The sequence below is a fragment of the Heterodontus francisci genome, chromosome 8 (genome assembly GCF_036365525.1).
Source record: "Heterodontus francisci isolate sHetFra1 chromosome 8, sHetFra1.hap1, whole genome shotgun sequence".
NCBI classification, from domain to species: domain Eukaryota; kingdom Metazoa; phylum Chordata; class Chondrichthyes; order Heterodontiformes; family Heterodontidae; genus Heterodontus; species Heterodontus francisci.
This window is the reverse complement of record NC_090378.1, coordinates 13,776,901-13,803,390: the sequence shown is the minus strand read 5'-3', so window position 1 is coordinate 13,803,390 and position 26,490 is coordinate 13,776,901. Positions and strand designations below refer to the sequence as shown.

The window sequence follows — 26,490 nt, the reverse complement described above, 5'->3', positions numbered from 1 at the left end:
TCTTCCTCTATATATCTTTTTCCCTCTTTCTATCTTTTTCTCTCTATCTTGATCTCTTTCTCTATTGATCTCTTAAATCATAGAATTGTTACAGCACAGAAGAAGGCCATTCAACCCATTGTGTCTGTGCTGGCTCCCTTAAGGATCAGTTCAAGTCCTGCCAGTCCTCCTCCCCCTCCCCACATCCCACACATTCCTCCTTTTCAGATATTTAGAATAGAAAATGTAGAAACATTTACGGCACAGAAGGAGGCCACTCTGCCCATTGTGTCAGTACTGGAAAATCCGAATCCCATCTTCCAGCGCCTGGTCCATATCTCTGGAGATCACGGGACTTCAGGTGCATAGCCAGAGACCTTTTAAATGAGTTGAGAGTTTCTGCCTCTACTACTCTTTCAAGGCAGTGAGTTCCAGACCCCCAACACACCTGGGTGCAATAATTTTCTTCATCTCCCCTCTAATCCTTCTATCAATCACTTTTAATCTAGGCCCCCAGTTACTGACCCCTCTGCTAATGGAAATAGGTCCTTCCAATCCACTCTATCCAGGCCCCTCACAATCTTGTACACCTCAATCAAATTTCCCCTCAGCCTCCTCTGATCCAAGGAGACCAACCCAGCCTGTCCAATCTTTCCTCATAGCTGTAATTTTTCAGTCCTGGCAACATCCTCGTAAATGTCCTCTGTATCCTCTCTGGTGCAATTACATCCTTTCTGTAATGAGGTGACCAGAACTGCATGCTGTACTCAAGTTGTGGCCTAACTAGTGTTTTATATAGCTCCAGCATAACCACCTCCCTGCTCTTATAGTCTATGCCTTGGCTAATAAAAGAAAGGATTCCACGTGCCTTCTTAACCACCATATCGACCTGTCCTGCTACCTTCAGAGATCTGTGGACATTCACTCCAAGGTCCCTCACTTCCTCTACACCTCTCATTATCCTCCTATATATTGTGTATTCCTTTGCCTTGTTTGACCTCCCAAAATGCATCAATCACCTCACACTTTTCCAGTTTGAATTCCGTTTGCCACTTTTCTGCCCACCTGTTCAGTCCATTGGTATCTTCCTGCAGTTTACAGCTCTCCTCCTCGCTATCAACCACACAGCCAATTTTTGTGTCGTCTGCAAACTGCTTAATCATGCCCCCTACATTTAGGTCCAACTCATTAATATATGGAATAAAAAGCAGGGAACCTAGTACTGAGCCCTGTGGAACCCTACTGGAAACAGCCTTCCTGTCGCAAACATACCTGTCAATCTTTCTTTCCTGCCACTGAGCCAATTTTATATGCAGCTTGCTACATTCCCCTGGATCCCATGGGCATTTATTTTTTTAACTAGTCTGCCATGTTGGACCTTGTCAAAAGCCTTGCTAAAATCCATGTAGACCACATCAACTGTACTACCATTATCAATCCTCCTTGTTACTTCCTCAAAAAATTTAACCGTTAGTCAGACACGATTTTCCCTGAACAAATCCATGCTGATTATCCTTGATTAATCTGTGCCTTTCTAAGTGTCAGTTTATCCTGTCTCTTAGAATTAATTCCAATAATTTGGGCGGCACAGTGGCGCAGTGGTTAACACCACAGCCTCACAGCTCCAGCGACTCGGATTCAATTCTGGGTACTGCCTGTGCGGAGTTTGCAAGTTCTCCCGGTCACTGCGTGGGTTTCCGCCGGGTGCTCTGGTTTCCTCCCATAGCCAAAGACTTGCAGGTTGATAGGTAAATTGGCCATTGTAAATTGCCCCTAGTATAGGTAGGTGGTAGGGGAATTGAGGGAAGGTGGGGATGTGGTAGGAATGTGGGATTAATGTAGGATTAGTATAAATGGGTGGTTGATGGTCGGCACAGACTCAGTGGGCTGAACGGCCTGTTTCAGTGCTGTATCTCTAAATAAATTTGCCAACTACCGAGATTAGACTGACTGGCCTGTAATTATTTCATCTATCCCTCACTCCGTTTTTAAACAAAGGTGAAACATTAGCAATGCTCCAATCCTCCATCACCACACCTGCATCCAGAAAAGATTGCAAAATAAGAACAAGAAATGCTGGAAATACTCAGCAGGTCTGGCAGCATCTGTGGAGAGAGAAGCAGAGTTAACGTTTCAGGTCAGTGACCCTTCTTCAGAACTAGCAAAAGTTAAAAATGTAATAGGTTTTAAGCAAATAAAGCAGGGGTGGGGCAAGCGATAACAAAAGAGGTGTTGATAGGACAAGATCACAGAGAATAACTGACCAGAAGGTTATGGAGCAAAGGCAAATGGTGTGTTAATGGTGTGTTGAAAGACAAAGTGTTAGTGCAGAGGGGGTGTTAATGGACAGATTTACTTGATATCGATTTAGTTGTACTTCTTTCAATTTAGTATACTGTATTCGCTGCTCACAATGTGGTCTCCTCTACATTGTGGAGACCAAACTCAGATTGGGTGACCGTTTTGCGGAACACCTCCGCTCAGTCCGAAAGCATGACCCCTAGCTTCCGGTCGCTTGCCATTTCAACACACACCGCTGCTCTCATGCTCACATCTCTGTCCTGGGATTGCTGCAGTGTTCCAGCGAACATCAACGCCAGCTCGAGAAACAGCATCTCATTTACCGATTAGGCACACTACAGCGTGCCAGACTGAACATTGAGTTCAATAATTTCAGAGCATGACGGGCCCCCCTTTTTATTTTCAGTTATTTCTTATTCTTTTTTCTTTTTTCTTTTTATTTTATTTTAGTTTGTTTCATCATTCATTTTTCTTACCATGTGTCTGCCCACTGTTTTTTTCATGTTTATGCTTTGGGCCAGGGCTGTTCTTTTTTCTGTCCATTAACACCCTCCCTGCACTAACGCTTAGTCTTTCAACACACCCTTAACATACCGTTTGCCTTTTCTCCATGACCTTCTGGTCAGTTATTCTCTGTGACCCTGTCCTATCAACACCTTTACTTTTGTTATCTCTTGCCCCATCCCCGCTTTATTTGCTGAAAACCTATTACATTTCTAATCTTTGCCAGTTCTGATGAAGGGTCACTGACCTGAAGCATTAACTCTGCTTCTGTCACCACAGATGCTGCCAGACCTGCTGAGTATCTCCAGCATTTCTTGTTTTTATTTCAGATTTCCAGCATCTGCAGTATTTGGCTTTTATTTTAAGGATTGGAAAATGAAGGTCAGAGCATCCGCTATTTCCTTCCTGACTTCTCTTAACAGTCTGGGGTACATTTCAACTGGCACTGGTGATTTCACCACTTTCAAGGTTGCTAATCCCCTTAATACTTCCTCTCTCCCTATGTTTATTATATCCAATATTTCACACTCCTCATCTTTACCTTTTTCGTCTTTTATGGGCCCTACTCTTTCCTTAGATATCTTCTTACTCTTAATGTATTAGCAATGCATCTTTGAGTTCAGTTGCTAATTTTGTTTCATGCCCTCTCTTTGTTTTCCTAACTTCCTTTTTGATTTTACCCGACACTTTCTATACCCATGTTGGCTTTCTGCAGTATTGAGTTCTCGGTATCTGACATAAGCTTTCCTTTTCTGCCTTAGCTTACCCTGTAAGCCCCTTGATATCCAGGGGGCTCTGGATTTGGCTGTCCCACCCTTTTGCTATGTGGGAACATGTTTACTCTGAGCCTCTTGAATCTCGCCTTTGAATGCCTCCCACTGCTCTGGCACTGATTCACCTTCAAGTAGCTGTTTCCAGTCCACTTTTGCTAAATCACTCCTCAGTTTATTAAAATTGGCCTTACCCAAATTAGAACTTTAACTACTGTTCTATCTTTGTCTTTTTCAATAATTATGTTAAAATTAACTGAATTTTGATCACTACGATCAAAATGCTGTCCCACTGCCACTCCCTCCACCTGCCCAGTTTAATTTCCTAAAACTACGTCCAGAACCATACCCTCTCTTGTCAAACTAGCTACATACTGGCCAAAAAAATTCTCAAGAATTCTGTTCCTTCCATCCTTTCACAGTAAAACTCTCCCAGTTAATATTGGGGTAGTTAAAATCCTCTACTATTACTGCCCTATTGTTTTTGCCCTTCTCAGAAATTTGCCTACATATTTGCTCTTCTATCTCCTTCTGACTGTTCGGAGGTCTATAGTACACTCCCAGTAGTATGACTGCCCCTTTTTTGTTCCTTAGCTCAATCCATGTAGCCTCAATTGATGATCCTTCTAACATATCATCCCTCCTCACATCTGTAGTTGCTTCTCCAGCCAAAATTGCCAACCCCCCCACTCCTTTTTATTCTCCTCTTATCTCCTCTGAAAACCCTATAACCAGGAACGTTGAGCTACCATTCTTTAAACCATTTTTCTGCAATAGCTATGATATCATATTGCCACATTTCTATCTGTGCCCTCAACTCGTCTGCTTTATTGGCTATACTCCTTGCATTGAAGTATGTACCCTTGAGCATTGCCAAACGCTGTTTGTTTCCTCTGCCTTCCAGACTCACTCACTAATTTTCTGGCTTACACTCTCTCTATCTTGCACATCTCTTTAGTACATTCCATCTCGATGGATGTAAAAGATCTCCACTGTGCTTTATTTCAAGAAGAGCTGGGGGCTTCTCCCCCTGTCCTGACTAATATTTATCTGTCAACTGGCATCACTAAAACAGATGGTCTGATTGTTGTCACATTGCTGCTCGTGGAATCTTGCTGTGCACAAATTGGCTGCTGCTTTTCCTACATTTACAACTGCAACTACACTTCAAAAGTACTTCATTGGCTTTAAAGCACTTTGGGATGACCTGAATTTGTGAAAGGCGCTTTATAAACACAAGTCTTTCTTTCTCTCTTTTATTCTCTCTCTCTCTCATTCACATCATGTTGCACATCTCTTTAGCACATTCCATCTTTGGGTGTAAGCTGATTTTTTCTTTGTTCTGTTCACATTGCTTTCCAAAGCCGTTTTGATCGAATTATTTTTCTGTCCTGAACTATGAATCTCTGTGGCTCTATATAAATGCTAGTCTTTTTAACTATCTCCACCCTGCCACCCTTCTCTCTCATTCCAAGACGGAAGAGATGTGCAACATGGCCTGAGAGAGAGAGAGGTGACAAGGTGGAGAGATCTAAAAAGAATTCTTTGCATTTATAAAGCATCCTTTATGGCACCAGGACGTTACAAAACACTCTTAACACCAATGAAGTATTTATGAAGTCTAGTCAATAAGGTAATGTAGGAAACACGGCAGTCAATTTGCACACAAGGTCCCACAAACAGCAATGTGATCATGACCAGATTATCTGATTTAGTTAAGGGATAAATATCACCCAGAACAATGGGGAGAACTCTTTTGCTCAAAATAGTGCCATGGGATCTTTTACGTTCACTTGAGAGGGCAGACAAAGCATCTGTTTAACGGTTCCTGCAAAAGACAGCACAGCACTCACTCAGTAACCGCACTGGTATATCCGCCGAGATTTTGTGCTAAAGTCTCTGGAATGGGAGTTGAATTCACACTTTCTGTTCTGAGGTAAGAGTGTTGCCCACTGAGCCGCATTGACAATGAGGGAGGTTGTTGCCAAGTGACCACTAATGGTAGAGCAGTGAACAAGGACCAACCCAGTGTCAGAGAGATAGAAATTCCGTGTGGATAGGTACAACCAGAAGCAAAGTGCAGTGATGACGCTTACTCCTTAATTTTGGGTGTTCGGGGGAGAGAAAGGCCTTGTTGCGATTGAAAATCAATCCCAATTCTAATCAATTTTCAGTCCTTTTAGCACTTTTTATACTTATCTATGCATGCACCACAGGCTATATATGGCTCTGTGCATGATGATCTTTTTAAAGAATCAATACTAACCACAGTGGCTTAGGGATCATTTCACTTTGAAATGTTATGTTGCACCTTTCTGTAATATGTTATTTCACAAGAGAGAAGAAAATATCTAGATATATGCTGTATTTATAAATTTCAGTATGATTTGATAAAGTCAGTGAACTAGGGAGGTGCAAGTTCCAGGAGGGATTTGAAAGAGATGAGGATCGTTAAGGCAATTTACTGGAGCATGCAGGTAGTGGAGTTGCAAAGGCTGCAGGGGTGAGAGATTTGGAGCATGGGAGAGAGGGGAGGGGGGGGTGGTGGGGGGGAGTTGCTATGTAGGTACTCAGTCAAATTGGGATGCAGCCTGTGATGTTTTATCTGATTCAAAACAAATCTTTTTCTGCGTGGCTGTGAGAAGCTGCTATGAAGCATCAGGAAATTTATATATAATTTAAAGCTATATCTTGTGTCCTCACTGTTGTTCTTCTGTTGCTACAAGTATCTGATCATTATAGTCCTGTTTACAGTACTACTATTTAACAAAAAAGAGAAGTTTGATGCAGTGGTTAGACTCACCATACTAAACCATTATCTTTCTCGGCTTCTTCACGAGACTTCTCTGACTGTCAAAGAACATTCTCGTATTGCTTCAGAGCTGTCAACTGAATAAACTGTAAAATGACAAAACCATAATTGCGTCAACAGAAGCTCATTCTGTGAAAAGGGGACAATACCGTGCTTGAGTATAACCTGAACTATCTGGTAAAAATGACATTCTAATGGGACTGAGGCTACAACTGAGATAGTGCCAATCACTGTAAGCTCTTGCTGTTGATGACTGTAATTGGAGAGTCATGGTAAAAGGCTGTAAGCCATATGCTTTTCACAAGGCAATTGAATGTCAGTAACCTTCCGGCAAAACACTACAATGAGCCACACCTGGGTCTCAATCTGTTGTATAAATAAATCTGACTTTTAATTCCAGATCCCTGAGTAGCTTAAATGCATTGTTGAAATGTCTGCAGTTCTTCAATCATAGAAGCAATTTCTCCATAACACTTAAGAATGTGTATTTTTTATGTCAATTCCCTATCTTCCTCTCCCGAGGCACTGACTCACACTGGGTTATGAAAAAGAAAAAAATACTTATGTAGCGCTTTTCACGACCTGAAGACATTACAAAGCACTGTACAGTCAATGTAAAACTTTTGAAGTGTAGTCACTGTTGTAATGTAGGGAGCTGCAGCAGAAAATCTGTGCACAGCAAGCTCCCACAAACGGCAATTTAATAATGACCAGATCGTCCATTTTAATGATCTTGCCAGGAGGGGGTAACGGCTCTTCGCTTCTTTGAATTAGTGTAGTGCGATCTTTTGCATCCACCTAAAAGAGTAGACAGATGTCTCATCAAGAAGATGGAACCTCCAACAATGCAGCACTCCCTTCATAATGCACTGGGAGTATCAGCCTTGATTACACGCTCAAACCTTTGCATTGGGACTTGAACTCACAACTTTATGACTCAGATGTGACAGCCACAATTAAGCCTCACGGCTGAAACCTTAATTATTGTTCCTTGGATGCTAAGCTGCTAAGCCCCCTCAGGTGCAAACCTTGATGCTAAACAGGGGAGTTCTCGCAGATGTACTGACCTTTATCCCTCAATCTAAAAACAAAAACAGATGATCTGGTCACTGTCTCATTGATTGGCTTCCGTGTTTCCAACATTACAACAGTGACTACACTTCAAAAAGTACCTCATTGGTTGCAAAATGCTTTCTTGAACATCTTGAGAAAGGTGGTGGCGCAGTGGTTCTGCGGACATGGGTTTGAATCCAACCACAGCAGATGGTGAAATTTAAATTCAATTAATAAATCTGGAATTTAAAAAGCTAGTCCAGTGGTGATCATGAAACCATTATTGATTGTTGTAAAAACCCATCTGGTTCACTAATGTCCATCAGGGCAGGCCCCCCACCACCCCCGCCCTGCACCCAGCCCCCTCCCTCAGCTAAATCGGTGCTTCTCCATGTTGAACACCAATTTGAAAAAGCACTGAGGGTGGCAAGGGCACAAAATGTACTCTGGGTGGGGGTATTCCATGTCCACCACCAAGACTGGCTTGGTAGCACCGCTAATGGCTGAGTCCTAAAGGAAATAGCTGCTAGACTGGGTCTGTGACAGGTGGTGAGGGGAAAAACCTACTTGACCTCATGCTCACCAATCTATTTATTGCAGATGCATCAGTCCATGACAGTACTGGTAGGACTAACCACTGCATAGTCCTTGCAGAGACGAAATCCTGTCTTCATACTGCAGGTACCCACCATTGTGTTGTGTGGTACGACCACCATGCTAAATGGGATAGATTTTGGACAGATCTAGGAGCTCAAAATTGGGCATCCATGAGGTGCTGTGGGCCATCAGCAGCAGAAGATTTGTACTCAAGCACAATCTGTAACCTCATGGCCCAGCATATCCTCCACTCTTCCATTACCATCAAGCTAGGGGACCTACCCTGGTTCAATGAAGAGTGAAAGAGGGCATACCTAAAAATGAGGTGTCAGCCTGGTGAAGCAACAACACAGGACTACTTGCATGTCAAATAGCAGATGCAGCATGCAAGAGACAGGGTTAAGCGATCCCACAACCAACAGATCAGATCGAAGCTCTACAGTCCTGCCACAACCAGTCGTGAGTGGTTCCACAAACATCCCCATCCTGAACGATGGGGAAGTCCAGCACATCAGTGCAAAAGACAAGGCTGAAGCATTTACAAACATCTTCAAAAATACTTTGCTTCAGTATTCACTAGTGAGAGGGACCTTGTCGTTTGTGAGGACAGCGTGAAACAGGCTGATATGCTCGAACTGGTTGATGTTAAGTAGGAGGATGTGCTGGAAATTTTGAAAGGCATGAGAATAGATAAGTCCCCGGGGCCAGATGGGATATACCCAAGGTTATTACGGGAAGCGAGGGAAGAGATTGCCGTGCCTTTGGCGATGATCTTTGCGTCCTCACTGTCCACTGGAGTAGTACCAGATGATTGGTGGGTGGCAAATGTTATTCCCTTGTTCAAGAAAGGGAATAGGGATAACCCTGGGAATTACAGACCAGTCAATCTTACGTCGATGGTGGGCAAATTATTGGAGAGGATTCTGAGAGACAGGATTTATGATTATTTGGAAAAGCATAGTTTGATTAGAGATAGTCAGCATGGCTTTGTGAGGGACAGGTCATGCCTCACAAGCCTTATTGAATTCTTTGAGGATGTGACAAAACACATTGATGAAGGAAGAGCAGTGGATGTGGTGTAAATGGATTTTAGCAAGGCGTTTGATAAGGTTCCCCATGGTAGGCTCATTCAGAAAGTAAGGAGGCATGGGATACAGGGAAAGTTGGTTGTCTGGATACAGAATTGGCTGGCCCATAGAAGACAGAGGGTGGTAGTAGATGGAAAGTATTCAGCCTGGAGCTCGGTGACCAGTGGTGTTCCGCAGGGATCCGTTCTGGGACCTCTGCTCTTTGTGATTTTTATAAATGACTTGGATGAGGAAGTGGAAGGCTGGGTTAGTAAGTTTGCCGATGACACAAAGGTTTCTGGAGTTGTGGATAGTGTGGAGGGCTGTTGCAGGTTGCAACGGGACATTGACAGGACGCAGAGCTGGGCTGAGAAGTGGCAGATGGAGTTCAACCTGGAAAAGTGTGAAGTGATTCATTTTGGAAGGTCGAATTTGAATGCAGAATACAGGCTTAAAGGTAGGATTCTTGGCAGTGTGGAGGAACAGAGGGATCTTGGGGTCCACGTCCATAGATCCCTCAAAGTTGCCACCCAAGTTGATAGGGTTGTTCAGAAGGCGTATGGTGTGTTGGCTTTCATTAACAGGGGGATTGAGTTTAAGAGCCGCGAGTTATGCTGCAGCTCTATAAAGCCCCGGTTAGACCACACTTGGAATATTGTGTTCAGTTCTGGTCGCCTCATTATAGGAAGGATGTGGAAGCTTTCGAGAGGGTGCAGAGGAGATTTACCAGGATGCTGCCTGGACTGGAGGGCATGTCTTATGAAGAAAGGTTGAGGGAGCTAGGGCTTTTCTCATTGGAGTGAAGAAGGATGAGAGGTGACTTGATAGAGGTGTACAAGATGATGAGAGGCATAGATAGAGTGGATAGCCAGAGACTTTTTCCCAGGGCGGAAAGGACTATCACCAGGGGGCATAATTTTAAGGTGATTGGAGGAAGGTTTAGGGGAGATGTCAGAGGTAGGTTCTTTACACAGAGAGTGGTGGATGCATGGAATGCACTGCCAGCAGTGGTAGTAGAAGCAGATACATTAGGGACATTTAAGCGACTCTTGGATAGGTACATGGATGATAGTAGAATGAAGGGTATGTAGGTAGTTTGATCTTAGAGTAGGTTAAAGGGTCGGCACAACATCGTGGGCCGAAGGGCCTGTACTGTGCTGTACTGTTCTATGTTCTATGTTCAGCGAGAAGTGCTAAGTGGATGATCCATCTCAGCCCCCTCCTGAGGTCCCCAGTATCACAGATGCCAGTCTTCAGCCAATCCAATTCACTCCATGTGACATCAAGAAATGGCTGAAGGCACTGGATACTACAAAGGCTATGGGACCTGACAACATTCTGGAAATAGTACTGAAGACTTGTGCTCTAGAACTAGCTGCGCTCCTAGCCAAGCTGTTCCAGTACAGCAACAATACTGGCATCCATCTGGCAATGTGGAAAATTACCTACGTATGTCCTGTGCACAGAAAGCAGGCCAAGTCCAACCCGGCCAATTACCACCCTATCAGTCTGCTCCCGATCATCAGCAAAGTGTTGTTTGGGTTCTGCCAGGGCCACACAGCTCCTGACCTCATTGGAGCCTTGGTCCAAACATGGACAAAAAAGCTGAACTGCAGAGATGAGATGAGAGTGACTGCCCTTGACATCAAGGCAGCATTTGACCGAGTATGGTGTCAAGGAGCCCTAGCAAAACTGGAGTCAATGGGAATCAGGGGGGAAACTGTCCGCTGGTTGGTGTCATACCTGGCACAGAGGAAGATGGTTGTGCTTGTTGGAGGCCAATCATCTCAGTCCCAAGACATCACTGCAGGATTTCCTCAGGGTAGTGTCCCAGGCCCAACTATCTTCAATTGCATCATCAATGACCTTCCCTCCATCATAAAGTCAGAAGTGGGGATGTTCGCTGATGATTGCACAATGTTCGGTACCATTCGCGACTCCTAAGATTCTGAAGTAACCCATGTCTATATGTCGCAAGACCTGGACAACATGCAGGCTTGGTCTGATAAGTGGCAAGTAAAATTTGCGCCACACAAGTGTCAGGCAATGACTATTTCAAACAAGAGAGAATCTAACCATCTCCCCTTTACATTCAATGGCATTACTATCACTGCATCCCCCTCTATCACCATCCTGGGGGTCACCATTGACCAGAAACGGAACTGGATCAGCCACATAAAATGCTGTAGCTACAAGAGCAGTCCAGAGGCTGGGAATTCTGTGGTGAGTAACTCACCTCCTGTCTCCCGAATGCCTGTCCACCATCTACAAGGCACAAGTTCGGGATGTAATGGAAAACTGCCTACCTGCCTGGATTGGTGCAGCTCCAACAACACTCAAGAAGCTCGACACCATCCAGGACAAAGCAGCCCGCTTCACTGGCACCCCATCTAACACCTTCATCATTCAATCCCTCCACCACCGGCGCACAGTGGCAGCAGTGTGTACTATCTACAAGATTCACTGCAGCAACTCACCAAGGCTCCTTCGACAGCACCTTTCTAATCTGCAACCTCTACCATCTAGATGTAGAAGGGTAGCAGATGCCTGGGAACACCACCACCTGCAAGTTCCCTCCAAGCCACACACCATCCTGACTTGAAACTATATCGCCATTCCTTCACTGTCGCTGGGTCAAGATCCTGGAACTCCTTTCCTAACAGCGCTGTGGGTGTACCTTCACCCCAAGCACTGCAGCAGTTCAAGAAGGCAGCTCACCTCCACCTTCTCAAGGGCAATTAGGGATGGACAATAAATGCTGGCCTAGCCAGTGATGCCCACAACCCTGAACAAACAAAAAAAAAGGGTTATGAAAGGCACCTCATAGAGGTCATTCTTTTCTTCAACCGTCAAGATAAAAGGAATCCACAATTTAATTCCGCTTCTATCATGTTATTACATATCATTCCGTAATTTTTACAGTACAGAAACAGGCCACTTGGCCCAATAGGTTCACATGAGCCTCCTCCCACCCTCTTCATCTAACTCCATCAACATATCCTTCTACTCCTTTTTCACATCTGCGTTTATCTAGCTTCTCCTTAAATGCATCTATGCTATTCACCTCAACTACTCTTGTGGTAGCGAGTTTCATATTCTAACCACTGTCTGGGTAAAGAAGAATCTCTTGAATTCACTTTTGGTTTGTTAGGGACTCTTCTATATTTATAGCCCATAGTTCTGGTCTCTCCCCACCTCCCCCACAAGTGACAATATTTTCTCTATGCCTACCCTTTCATGATCCTAAAGACTTCTATCAGATCACCCCTCAGTCTTTTCTTTCCTAGCTGCTTGCTGGAATGTGCGGTGATCTCCGGTGGGCAAGGACATGACAGCAAACGGGTATCACATTGGCAAACTATAGAAAGCAGCTCAAAAGACTGTAAATAACGGCAAGCCTTTGGAACTGAAGATGAAAAGGACATATTTTTTAAAAAATCAAAAGTTTGGCAGTCTTCCTGGAACCTGACTTAGATCACTGGCTTCAACCTAGCCTGTAGGGACAGACATGATGTGGATGATGAGTTGGATTAATTACCACAAATCAAATGTCTCGCTGCAGGGAAAAGGCTGCTATGAAAGAAGCATTTAGATGGCAAAAGTAACCCATGCATGCCTAGCTGTAGGGGGGAAAATAAAAGAAGCACCTCCAGGATTGGGTTTCACGTCCTCCTGGAACCCAAGCGCTTTGGTGTGATTGCTTGTCCTTGACATTCTGACCAAATGCTGAGCTTTAATGACGGGACCTGCTGGGGGTTTTAAGAGTCTGAAATCTCATTGTAACAAGAACTCTGCTGAGCACCCTTCTGTACAATATATTAGGGCTCCTCATTATTTATTTGTTTGCAATTGTGGAGTGTTTAAACTTGCAAGTTTTACACTTGGTGGCTGACTGAGAGTCTGGATCATTAAAACAAATTGACTTCTGCCTTAATGCTGTCAAGGCAGTCATCAATTCCAGCAACATCCAGTATAAGTGTGCAGGAGGCAGACTTTCATTTAAATAACACCTTATCCCATTTCTCAGAAAAATTAATTGCTTCAGATTCAGTGCATTACTTTGAGGTTTGGCAACTATTAACGTAAACAGACATTTGGCGTACTGTATGATCCCTCAAAACAGCAATCATGCAGATGACCAGCTTAAATGATTTTACGTTAAAGGAAGAATGTGGACCAGGAAAGCTCCCTCCTTCAAATCATATCTGGACATTTTTAACATCCAGCTCAGCAAGCAGACAGGTCCATGCTTCCAACAGGGAAGCAAGACAGGGAGTCAGTTGTGTAGTGGTACTGTCACTGAGCTAGTAATCCAGAGGCCCAGGCTAAAATCTTGGGGACATGGGTTCAAATCCCACCACAAATTTGGTGGAATTTAAATTCAATTAATAAATAAATTTGATTAATGAATAAAAATCTGGACTTGAAAGCTAGCCACAGTAATGGTGCCATGAAGCTATTGTCGATTGTCGTAAAAAACCATTCTGGCTCACTAATGTCCTTCAGGGAAGGAAATCTGCTGTTCTTGCCTGGTCTGGCCTACATGTGACTCTGGATCCACAGCAATGTGGTTGACTCTTAACTGCCCTCTGAAACATCCTAGCAAGCCACTCAGTTATCAAGGGCAATTGGGATGCTGGCCTAGCCGGTGACGGCGACATCCCATGAAAGAGTATATTAAAAAAACTCAACCAAAGCCCTCATTTCATGTCAGTCTAGATCATGGACTGGCATCATGAGTGGGATTAAAGCCATGACTTGCTGTTTCCAAGGGAGACTGCTGCCCACCAAGGCCAACAGTTGTCCTAAAGTGTAATAATTCATTACAAGGTTGATTGCATGGTATCAGCTGTTGTCCTTTCACCTCTGAAACACATCAGGTGTCAGTCTTGTGGCTCATTCGGTAGCACTCTCACCTAGGAGTAAGAAGGTTGTGGATTAGAGGCCCACTCCAGAGACTCGAGCACACAACTAGGCTGACACATCTAGTGGAGTGCTGCACTGTTGGAAGTGATGTCTTTCAGATGTGATGACAAACCAAGGTCCCGTCTGCTCTCTCAGGTTCATGTGAAAGATTCCATGACAGCATTTCGCAGAAGAGCGGGAGAGTTCTCCCCAGTATCCATTTATCCCTCAGCCAGCATCACTAAAAACAGATTATCTGGTCATTATCACATTCATGTTGTGTGCAAATTGGCTGCTGTTTCCGACATACAACAGTGATGACATCTCAAAAGCACTTTGTTGTCTGTAAGGTGCTTTGGGACAGCCTGAGTTTGTCAAAGGCATTCTATAAATGCAAGACTTTCACTCGTTACATTGAAATGCATTAGGAGTAGGATGGCGTCAAAATTTTTGTTCTTTTTTACTGTGGATACAAACTTGAATTCCAATTGATCAGGAGTGATTTCCAAACCATTTGGAACTGCTCCAGCCACCTCTCCCTTGTGCCCTTGTTCCACTTGCTTCTTGCCAGTGGGGAATCTGGCACCTTCATTTTGATACATTCCTGGTTTTAGGCCAGCTGCACTTGTCACAAATCCCAGACCCTGTAGTGCTGAATTTTGGAAGAAATTCCTGCAGCAACATTATGAGCCCAAGAGGTTTGGTGACCTTCACTCCCATTAACCTAAATCCATTTGCTGAATTTACCAGCTGAGAACAGCAAATAGCAAATCTCATAGCTTCACCTTCGAATTTTCTCCATGTTCCTCCTTCGTGAAGGTGGTAACTCGTGTTGTGGTACGTTTCCATTGGTGCTGATTGCCCTCTAGGATCTTAGCCTGAGCCTCCCTCCTTCTTCAACGAGCCTGGATAATAAGGGTCTGAAAGTCCATGGGTCCAACATCCTGATATAAGCATTGGGATGTTCTGGCAGTGAACCTCTAACGTTGATGCCTGCTGGGCTATTCATGATTTGGGAGGGCCACAGAATGTGGCAGAGAACAGCAACTCTGGCTAAAGGGAGCTACCCAGTGCCCCCAAGCAAAGTCTATTCCGATGGCCCAGCAGTCCTCTTTTTAAGAATACATTTTTTGCAGTTATATTTTGGCACTTGCAGTCTTTCAAAAATGTCAACTTTTATCTGGTACTGTCATGGAACTTTCTCCTTTGTTTAAAACAGTATACCTTTAAGACACTGCCTAAAAACATGGCACAGTGGTGCAGTGGTTAGCACTGAAGCTTCACAGCTCCAGCGACCTGGGTTTGGTTCTGGGTACTGCCTGTGTGGAGTTTGCAGTTCTCCCTGTGACTGCGTGGGTTTCCACTGGGTGCTCTAGTTTCTTCCCACAGCCAAGGCTTGCAGGTTGATAGGTAAATTGGCCATTGTAAATTGCCCCCAGTGTTGGTAGGAGAATGGTTGGGACTAATGTAGGATTAGTATAAATGGGTGGTTGATGGTTGGCACAGACTCAGTGGGTTGAAGGGCCTGTTTCAGTGCTGTATGACTCTATGACTGTACCTTTAAGGCACAGAGAGAAGTTTTTTAGATTCTTTGTGAACAGTGCCACAGCCAGCCTGTTCCCTAGGCAACAGCAGGAGATGTGCTGTAATGTTTCAATTTGACTGTGTACAGGGACTGGCTGATCCAGAGCCCAACCAAGTGTGCTGACTAAAAAGAAGCTGTCTATATCTCAGCAGAAAAATCTACATTGAGCTGGGATTGTGTTTGTCTAAGAAGAAACAACAAACCCTGGAAAGAACATTTTCATTGTTGGAGGCAGTAAATTCTCTTTTAATTCGAAACTCTAAGAAATCTCTGCTACAGAAGTAACTCTCTCTATTGCCTGTTTGAGTTTGCTGGAATTCTCAGTGAAGTTTCTGCCGAAGGGCTGCCAGTTTGAAAATCCAAATAGACTATTGCCGTGCTCCTTATTGAAAGAACTGTGTGATGCCTGTTGCAGCTGAAATACTTTGAATGTTTATCTATTAAAGACTGTTTCGTCGAATTCGCCTGGAGATTTCCAGTGGCATCTGATTATTCTACTCTGGGACACCTCATCAACCAGGAATGTAACCCGCCAGGACTTACAATCTAGCTACTTATTTTATTCCTTAGAACTCCATTTTTTTTAAACCGGTTAACTGATAATTTTTGAATGTGTGCATGGGGGTTAGGATAAGTAAGAGGTTATAAGGCTTTAAGGAGTGTCTCAAAAGAGGGAAGTGAGGTAGAGAGGTGGAGAAGTGTAGGGAGGGTATTCCAAAGCTTAGGACCAAGGCAGCTGAAGACGCTACCACCAAAGGTGGAGTGATTAAAATCGGGGGTGCTCAACAGGCCAGAAATAGAGTAGTGCAGAAATCTTGGAGGGTTGTGGGGCTGGAGGAGTTTACAGAGATATGGAGGGGCAAGGCCATGGAGGAATTTGAAAACAAGGATGGCAATTTTAAAATCAAGTCATTGCTTGACCGGGAGCCAATGTAGGTCAGCAAGCACAGGTGTGATAGGAGAATGGGACTTGGTATGAGTTAAGACAAGAAAGCAGAGTTTTGAATGACCTCTCAAGAGTAACAAAGGCATGATTGAGTTTCATTAGCAGATGAGCTGAGACAGGGGCAAAATTGGGAGGTGGAAATAGGCGGTCTTAGTGATGGTGTGAAAATGAGGTTAGAATCTCATCTTGAGTACATGGAAGGAGGCCATTCGGCCCATATTGCCAGTGCTGGAAGAATTCGGACAGATTAGTTGCTTGCAAAAACAACACAATGCAAATACAATAGCTTCTAGGTGATTTAGAAAGTTTATACATACATTTTTAGGAACTACTCATTTGGAAGAGAAACATCGCAGAAGATGAAGAATTGATGAATACACATAGTGAAGCATGTGGTGAACACTCTAATGAAGCATCCAGTGAATGCACTTGAAGAGTGGCGTGTACTCCGATGAAGAATGTAATGAGCGGACTGGTGAAGAATTTAGCCAATGGGCCGGTGAAGAGAAGAGTGAATGCTCAGTTAGAATGAAAGGCCATCGACCAGAAATGTTAACACTGTTTTGCTGTTTACACATGCTGCCTGATCTGCTGAGTGTTTCTAGTATTTTCTAATCTTCATTTCAGAATGAAAGGATAATGTTGCTCTGTAGCGAGTATTGGGGATATATTGTAAGGGCAATGATTTTAAAAATTTACAATGTGTTTTCTCATGAGTCGCCTGGAAGTGTTTCATCCTATCACTGGATGGGTAATTGTCACATTACCTCAGCTGTAGCTGTGATTTTGTTTTTGTTAAGATTCCACGTGTCAATCAGTATTTTAAGTTGTTCTTTCACAATATTACCAGTAACAGCTGTAAAGAAGCAGTTAACCCACACGTGAAGTCTAGATATTAAAGCGTTTTTAAAAAAATATTTGTTTTATATTCTCCTAATTCTCCAATTTATTGGTGATCTCCCCCAATTCTTCGATTTATTGGTGCCCTCCCCTATATGTGGCATTTAATGGTGCCTTGAAAGACAGTTTTGTGAAGAAGAGATATGTATAATATTATATCAATATTAGTGATTGACATGGCTTTGTGATTTCTAATTCTTTCATCAGGTTTCTGGGAGATTCCTAACTTTCCATCATTCCGCCAGGTTGCTGGGGGTCACAGGGCCTCCGCTTCTGCAGAGGTCAGGGTGGCAATCACAGGAGGGCCACGCCTAGTTCTCTGTCTCTCCCGAGAGTTCTGCGCTCTCTTATTGCAAAGAGAGAAAGCAGAGAGTTGTGAGAAATGGATTGTGTGGAAAGGAGGGAATGACAACATTTGTGGAGGGCGACTGTGAGGAATGGGTGTGAGATGGCAATAAGATGAGGGTTGATGTTAGTGTTGCTTGTTCAGATGGGGATGTGAGGAGGTGCCTCAAGAGAGAGGAATGAGTGTTGTCTGTTTACTGGTGATTGGCTGGTAAAGAACATGAGCCACCATTGAGCCATTTGTTAGCTAGGGCAACTCACTAAATTTTCTTTATAACTCCCAAGTCCCCGGCCATAGCTGTCACCAATGGAGTTGGAACTGCATGGCTGCTGTCTGCTTACATCAGCTCAGCTGAAATGTGATAAACACACAAAAGCCAGTAGACAGCAAAGAGAAAGACGCAGGCTCCTTATGCCAGTTAATCTCAACTGAACCTTTTTTTTTTGAGAGAAAACCTTTCATCAGTTTCAGCTCACCATTGGAATCTTGAATGCTGAAGTTAATCAGATTGCCTTTAGTTTATCAAATTTATTAGTCTGTGGAACCTGAGGAGTTTATCCGCAGGGACAGTGTAGACAGTGCAAGCCATTTAAACATGATCGAATGAATCCCTCATTACACTGATGGAAGAGCCAGCAAGCAGAGTAACAGGTCAAAGGCAAAGCCCCAAATTGGCCTTTAGCATATGGTTGGGTGAAACACATTAACATTGTTTGCAAACTTCATCCAATTGGAGGCTGCATTGAAAACTGCTGCCTTGAATCTGCAGACAACACGCCAAATGGGAAAAAGATCAGTTTGCTGAATGGGAATAATTAAGCTATGGAAGTGGATGAGGGGAAAAGCAAAAATTGGAGGAACTCTTAATGTTGTTTTGGAATTGCTGGTAACTGCACATTAATTCCCGCAGCTAAACTGGGGTCATGACCGGAATCTGGTCAGGGACTGTCCTAATTGTCTTAGTTATTCATTACTGCTGTTTCTATGGCAGGCTACTTCAAGCATAGCTTTTGAAAGACCAGACTCCATTCTGAATGAAGACAGCTGAAACGACATTCTGCAAAACAGTGTCTTGCAAGTGCAAATAATGCAGTAGTACAGGTAAGTGACAAGATTGAAGAACGTGTCGCTAATTTGTTTCTAACACATGGAAAACCATAAGCAGTTTTTATACTTTTGTTTGTTCTACATTTGTGGAAATTTGAGTGTTATGTCTTTGCATTATGAATGTAAATCATTGTAAATACTGCATGTATTCACATCAAACAACACCCCTACTTTCTATACTAAAAATCTGGGGGCGGGGAATGAAATTTGACCTGCACATAAGGTCCATCCTCTGTTAACGGACAGGCAGACATTTTTATTTTAATCCACACTGGCTGCACCACAAGCCTGATGGAAGGAGAGGTGAGTGCCATTAGAAAGCCCAGAATGAAGAGGAGAGAAGGACCATGACAGAATTAGATGAATGCCCTCTCAGACTAATATTCAGTACCGTGTCTCATGCATAGACCAACCCTGCTCTCTCTTTAACCCCTAAATTGTGATTTAAGTCACTAATGGTAACACTTCCATAGTGCTTCTTCCAATCTCTCTCTGTAACTTCTCAGAAACCCAGAGGTATGTCGCAAGTTACCATTTACACCATTTCTCTGGGGTTTTCATGAATATTTTGCCGAGGTTATGGTGGGATGTTGGGAGATTGCTACGGAAGCTCTACCACATTGTTGGCAATGTATAGTCAGTTTGTTGCCTTCTGCCCGAGGGAAGATCCTGACTCAAATCTCCCACTTGAGGTTCTTCAGCCACTTACTAGAGAAGAATAGCCGTGGTGCTTTCCTGTTACCACCTCAAGGCTTTTTATGTTCGGAGCCCCTTCACCCAGGTGATCTGCAAACAAGGATAAGAGCCACACTTAGCTTACAATTGGAATAGAGTGTGGTGGGTTTGGCAGCCACACTCATCGGACTCAAGCACTCTTGGATGTTAATCCAATATTCGTAGCTGGCATTCCAATCGCCGCTTATTGGCACTATCTGGAATGGAGCCCGAAAGCAATCCTTTTGACTCTGAGGTGAGAACAATCTACAGTGCTGATCTACAAACTAATAAACTATTCCAGTGAAATAATTGCAGAATATCAAAAATATGATTTAAAGTTTCAACCTTAACTAAATGATATATGTTTCCACTAATTGACTTTAAGTAGCTACCTAAGTGCATAATAATAGGGGTTTCATACTTGGGAATGGCAATACTTGCAGTTGAGTGGTGTGGAGAGAAGCTTCCTTTTTAAAAACAAAATCAGTGGCAACACTTACTTGCGGTATGCAGGAGTGCAAGGTTGAAGTATTGTCATCTGACTGACTATGATCAAGGAGATTCATAAGGTTGGTAGAAGTTGACCTTGTCTGGGCAGGGTTGGAAAAGTGCTTAGTCTGAAATTTATTGGACTAAAAATAATTGAACCACGAGTTAACCTTTTACAAGTTTTCAAAAATAAATACATTGTAATGGAAGGCATGTGTCGGGCTCCTCATGCACAATTGGATCAAAGTCCGAACTTGATGTGAAGATCTCGCCAGTCATTTTATCTGCTTTTAATATAAGGCATTAAATTGAGAACAAGCAGAATACAACATGTTGAATACTAACTATCTTTGCAGGAAGCACATTTTCACAGCAAGGGCATTGGAACTCTCGAGCACCAAAGTCTCTGGCTGCTGAGACTTTTGATATTTTCAAGACTGGGGATCGATAGACTTTGGGTAAGGGTATCAAGGGATATGGAGCCAAGGCAGGTAAATGGAGTTGAGGTACAGATCAGTCATGCATGATCTCATTGAATAGCAGAACAGGTTTGAGGAGCTGAATGGCCCACTCCTGTTCCCATGTTCCAAACGTACATGATTTCCACCACATAAAAATCTGCCAGTGATTTTTCTCTTCTTTCAAGTGTTTTGTGTTCCAAAAAAAGATTTTGGAAATGTACAAAAGCACAGCCCATATCTTTAAAGAACTATGTTATTTTCAACAAAAAAAGCCTTCCCAGGGAATGATGCTCATGTGTAAACTCCATTAGTATCCAATGCGGTAGTAACCATGGAGTCCACCATGAGCTCAACATCAATGTTATGTTCAAAATCCCATCTATAAAATGGTTAAATTGCCAAAATGAATTGAATCCTTGACTCTTGCCATTTCTAATACTTCCAAATGTGCCTGTGTAGCTGCGACATTGGACATTGCTGAAGACACTTCAGTTGAAGGTATTCCCTGAGTCGCTATGTGCTCCACAGTGAGTTAGTGCAATGTCCTTTGGCATCTGCAAATGGATGAAAATCGTCTCATCCATTCAGACTATTTCCTGTCCTCCTTTCTCCTTTCCAATTGCAAGTGTTCTGTATGTAGTAAGATTCTTATGGATATGGGTTCAGAACACAAATCTGCCAATCTCCTTCAAGGGTCCATTTGGGTGGCTGGTATAGGGCATTAATAAAAATTGGGGGAGGGAAAATTTTAATACACCCAATTGGAATAGGGCAGGCCTGTAGTGAAAATAGTCACACAGAGTCTTACCGTCCCATTCCCGCTAAGTTCCCACCTACCAGCATCTGAACAGGGCCCTTTTATCTCTCGACTCAAGTGGCAGCCTCATAACTATATGCTAATCAGGATCCTATGACATCCATAAGTACCGGATGGCATTTTAACAGCTTACTGAGCAGGGAACCTGAAGGAAAGTCGTGACCTGTGCTGCCCAGGCTCTCACTCCCCATCCCCACCTTGGTGCCAGCTGTGATTTTTGACCAAACTAAAGCTCCTTTCCATTCTGCCAGTTTTGGGTTGGTAGTTGGATGCTGGAATGAGGCCCAGCTGCTAAAATTAGCCAAGGAATCCCACGACGGCTCCTGGGCAGGTAGGACATTTGGAAGGTGTGGGGCAGAGGCGGGGCAGGTTTCAAGTCCATCCTGCAGTGTTCTAGTTGGAATGGCAGGAGATGGTTCTTCTGAGGTTAAAGAACATAGTAAAGGCAGTTTTATACTTCCTTGGCAGCAAAACCATTGGATTATTAAGCGCCCATGTGCGACTATTGATGAGTCATTGTAGACAAATAAATGCTGAGTTAAACCTAACCCTTTTATTGGCCTTCCAAAAGTCAGCAGTGCCAAACTTGATTTTAATGATTTCACTTTATTCCCCATTTAGAGCACTAGAGGAGAAATTTTTACGAGGCTATGCACCACCCATGAGGCCTCATACTGACAACATATATTAGATCATCACAGGGAAAAGACCAAATAGTCATAGACCAGTTAGCCTCACATTAGACGAAGGCAAACTACTGGAGATCAAAGTAAGTGCTATCATCTGGATGGATATAAGCTAATTGCAGGTAATAAGCATGTAAAGAGCAGATCACGCTTTTTTAATTTAATTGAATTCTTCAAGCAAATTGACAAGCCTATGGACAAAGGGAATGCAAAGGATATAGTCTTTCAAAAAGTCTTGACTTGGGGAGATTAAGAGCAGTGAGACCAAGGATACAGTTAACTGAAGGATAGAAAGCAGAAAGTGTAGGAATAAATAAATATCTCTTATCAAGGTGTAGGTAGGGTGATCAGCATTGGAGCTACTAGAATCATAGAATGACTACAGCACAGAAGGAGGCCATTCGGTCAGTGGTGGCCATGCTGGCTCTCTGCAAGAGTAACTCAGCTGGTCCGACTCCCCCTCACTTTCCCAGTAATGCTGCAATTTTTTTCTTTTTCGCAATCAAGTCTCCTTGTACCCAAAATGTTTTGTTCGCACTTACCCTGTAGAACGTGTTTTATGTTCCATCGTAGGCAAATGGTTTCTGCAGGAAATTTGGTTCTAATCAATGCAGAAACCAACCTAAATTTTGACATAAGTGTGCTTCATGAAATTCCTATCTGCAGTTGTGATGAAAAGACTTAAAAGCAACAGCTGGAGAGAAGGTTAAGGGGCGATTTAATGGAAGACTTCAAAAATTTTGAGAGGGTAAATAATGAATCATTATTTTCATTGGTGAGTTGCTAACAAAAGGCTAACAAAAACCTTTAGTAAAAGCATTAATGGGGTGGTTGAAAGAAATGTTTTCATGTGAAGTGTTTAAATTATGGAATACGTTACCACAAGTGACTATTGAAACTAAGTCAATCATAATGCTTAACAGGGAATATAATGAATGGTTAGAGAAGAAAAGTATTAAAGGATGAAAGAGATTGGTCTTGCAATGAATAGCTCCAATGGGAAGTTAGGATTGGATGGGCTACTTTTGTGCTGAAATTGCTGTGATCAGGTGCAGCTAGATGCAGAGGAAATCTCTTTCTATGCAACTCCAAACAACATGCCTCAAATCCAAACTCAGCCAAGACTTCACTACAAGGATTTTTCCACTCTTCACATCAGATATCCTTAAGCTATGAGTGTGCTTGTGAATGGGTGCATTAGTCCTTCCCCTCAGTCTGTGCTAGGTTTCCAATCCAGCTCTCGACTGTGAACAGTGTGCCAACAAACTGCACTACTCAGGAGAGACCACAGAAACAGAGACTGATCCCTTCATCCTCCGTTTTCTGAGGAAAACAACTGATGAGGTATTTGAAATTGATGTGATTTTAATAAGGTAAATACAGATGAGAAGAAACCATTTCCACTAGTCAGTGAATCAGTAACAGGAAGGCTGAAACTTACAATCACCACCAAAGGGAAAGGTGAGGAGATTTACACAAGGGTTGTTGGGAAATGGAAGGAATAATGGAAGCTAACTCCATAGTAGTTCACCTTTTAAAGGTGAAGACAATAAATATTTGAAGAAAAATTACAAAGGGATTGGGGAAAAGGCAGGGAAATGGGGCCCATTAGATAGCTGTTTCAGGGAGTTGGCACAGGAGCAATGGGCTGAATAACCTCCTATATTGTTAAATTATATGAATACCATTCAATTTGTTTCTACACTGCATTCAAAGTGACTAGCACGTGTTCAGTTTATTTTTGCCTGGTTCATAATAGGTTAACTGATACAGAAGCTATATTGCCGGTAAGAGGTCCTGATGCTGCCCCCATTGCAGTCCATTAGGAGATAGGAAGCTTATCATGGTCTGAACGGGTGAATTAAAGAGACAGGATTGAGTATATTGTAAAGGCTCGCTCTCTAGGCTCAGTGCATGGGTAAGGTACAGAATATGCAAAAATAATAGATACTTGTGCAAGGTACCAGACCCCAGCACCATCACTCAGTAGAAGAGGGTGGCCCAGAACCTCATTTTGCTTCTCCCACCACCTACTAACTCCTCTCTATCAATTATGAAGCAATCTGAGCATAGAGAGCAGCAGTATCACAACATCAACATTTTAAAAAACCTGCCAGCACTTGCCATCAAGGCGTCAGTAGACAACCAGCCAAAGTGAAGTCGTATCCTGGCGAGAGTAAGTGCCTTCAGGAGACATGGGGAGAAAATTAGGGGGATGGGGAAATGAAAGGAAAAGTTCAGAATGGTGACATCATTGGAGAGACATCTGCAACCCATAATCAAACAGGCCTCCCAGCTGACGTTCGAAGTTTAGTGACAGGAGGAAGCACTGGGAGCCATGAAGTGAAGGAGCATTTGAAAAGAAAAAGGAGACAAATGGTATTGTACCTTTGGGACATTAGACCTAATTTTCAAAGCTGCCGTAACTTGTGGAATGCAGGAGCTGTCAAATTGGTCTCGCTGAGCTTTGTTTAACCCTGGGGCTGCAATGAAGGATTGCGAGTGGTCTGCCAACATTTCACAGTTGGGGAGCAGATACCAGAAACCTTTGTGTATTTTCACTCATTTGTGTCCTCCTGGAATATTCAGACTTGCACCAATTAGCTTTTGATAATTTGACGCCACTTTGCTGCATGTATTTTTGCAGGGGTTGGGGGAATGGGTAGGTGGGCGAGATTTTGGATGTAACAATCCATTGTTGTCCAAGTTGTAGCAGTTGCTGCCGATGCGCTCACTAGCCCAGCTTGGGTGTTTTGATTATACTCACAATTCTTCCAGTTTTCTCTACAATTAATCCATTACAACTCTCCCCCCTTCCCTGTCACAGTGCGTATAACATGAATGAGGCACTTTTCTGGATCAGTGTTTAAATTGACCTGATTTTCCCTGAAGATTAGGAACAGCAGTGCAAATATTTCCTGCTTCAACAATGCTTGCAATGCGAAGATTAATTGCGGACATGGGAAGGGGGTTGCAGGCCTTGAGGGGTAGTTTGAGTGTATGCTGCCGCTGATGGCCCATGCCAATGGTGGTGCACTTGAAAAATTAAGGGCAGCGCATTCCTGATTGAAGTTTCCAGATGGTGAGTGTCTCGATAGCAGTGACAACAGAGTCCTTCGTTTCATTGCCAATGTTTGTTCTTGGCCTAAATTACAGGACTAACTGAAACGATAACTTGCGTAAGGGCAAGAAGAAAGTAAATGTTGGCTCTCAACATAATCTCTCATTGATAACAATTAACAACAACAACTTGCATTTATATTGTGAGCTGGATTTTACTTCGGCGGTGGGGGTCCCAGCAACAAGCCAGAAGGCAGGGGTGACCCAGCCTTGACCATTTATCAGACCCCTGGCTGAATTCAACGGCAGGAAGGCAATTAACTGCCCGCCGTCGGATGCCGTCCTCTTTAAGGGACAAGATCCTGCCTCCAGAGCTGCTGGCCAATCAGAGGTCCGGCAGCTCAACAGTCCCAGCAGCGCTACCAGGAGGTACTGCAGGAGGCCCGGAGCAGCAGTCATGGAGGAGACTCCAGAAGAGAGGAGAGTGAGATTGGGCTCATTGCGGCCACTCATGCAAGCCCCGGCAAGGGCGTGTGGTCATTAGTGAGGGCAGGGGGTGTCTTTCAGCGGGGGGGGGGGGGGGGGGGGTGCCCTTTGTGGGTCACAGGGTGCTCAATCAGGAGGGCCATCAGGGTTCACCAAGTGGTCTCCCCATGTGGCTGAGGGATCCCTCACCACTGGTAAAATACCAGCAATGGCGGGAACAGGCCCTTAAGTGGCCTCTGGGGGGCAAGGCTGTCCTCGACCTTCCCTGCCCCTGGTAAGATTCCATGGCATTGGGAAGGCAACAGGAACTCCATCCCCAACCTTTCCTTGCCATTTTATACCTCACCACCCCCGCCTCCCAGCCCTTCCCTAGAGGGCTGGTAAAATCCAGCCTGGTGTTTTTAATGTAGTCAAACATTCCAGGACACTTCAAAGAAGTGCTACCAAATAAATTTGATACCAAGCCACACAAGGTGACTTTGGGACAGTTCCCAATAGCTTGGTCGAAGAGGTAGGTTTTAACTTGAGTTCTGACGATAGGCCGTCGACCTGAACCGTTAACTCTGTTTCTCTCTCCACAGATCCTGCCTGACCTGCTGAGTATTTCCATCAGTTTTTGTTATTGTTTCAAATTTCCAATGTCTGCAGTATTTTGCTTTTTCTCTGTTTTCTTCTCTGTCTTCTGAAGGTGCTTTTGTTGCTGGGTTGTGGTTTCATGGGCAGCAGCCACCTTCCATTATCTTGTTTGAATATCCATCATTGCCATGCATGTCTTAACAGGTAAATGTTTGCAGGCTATTTGATTGTAGATGTCGTACAACTGATGCTCTCCAGGTCTGTTCTGTATACACTGTCATTGTCTGATAATTGATACAGTTAATGGACAACATTAGAAGCTTGGA

The 26,490-nt window shown here is 43.6% G+C and overlaps 1 protein-coding gene across 3 annotated transcripts in view; it reads left to right on the top strand.

The window, feature by feature from the left end:
- Positions 1-18,782: 18,782 nt before the first annotated feature.
- Positions 18,783-26,490, top strand: part of adgrl2a (adhesion G protein-coupled receptor L2a) — an 877,972-nt gene continuing 870,264 nt past the window's right edge. For 2 of the 3 annotated variants that reach the window (XM_068036644.1, XM_068036649.1), the window contains exon 1: positions 18,783-18,866. The gene's annotated coding sequence lies outside the window, so the exon portion shown is untranslated. The remainder of the gene's footprint in view (positions 18,867-26,490) is intronic. The other variant, XM_068036640.1, reaches the window with a different exon arrangement.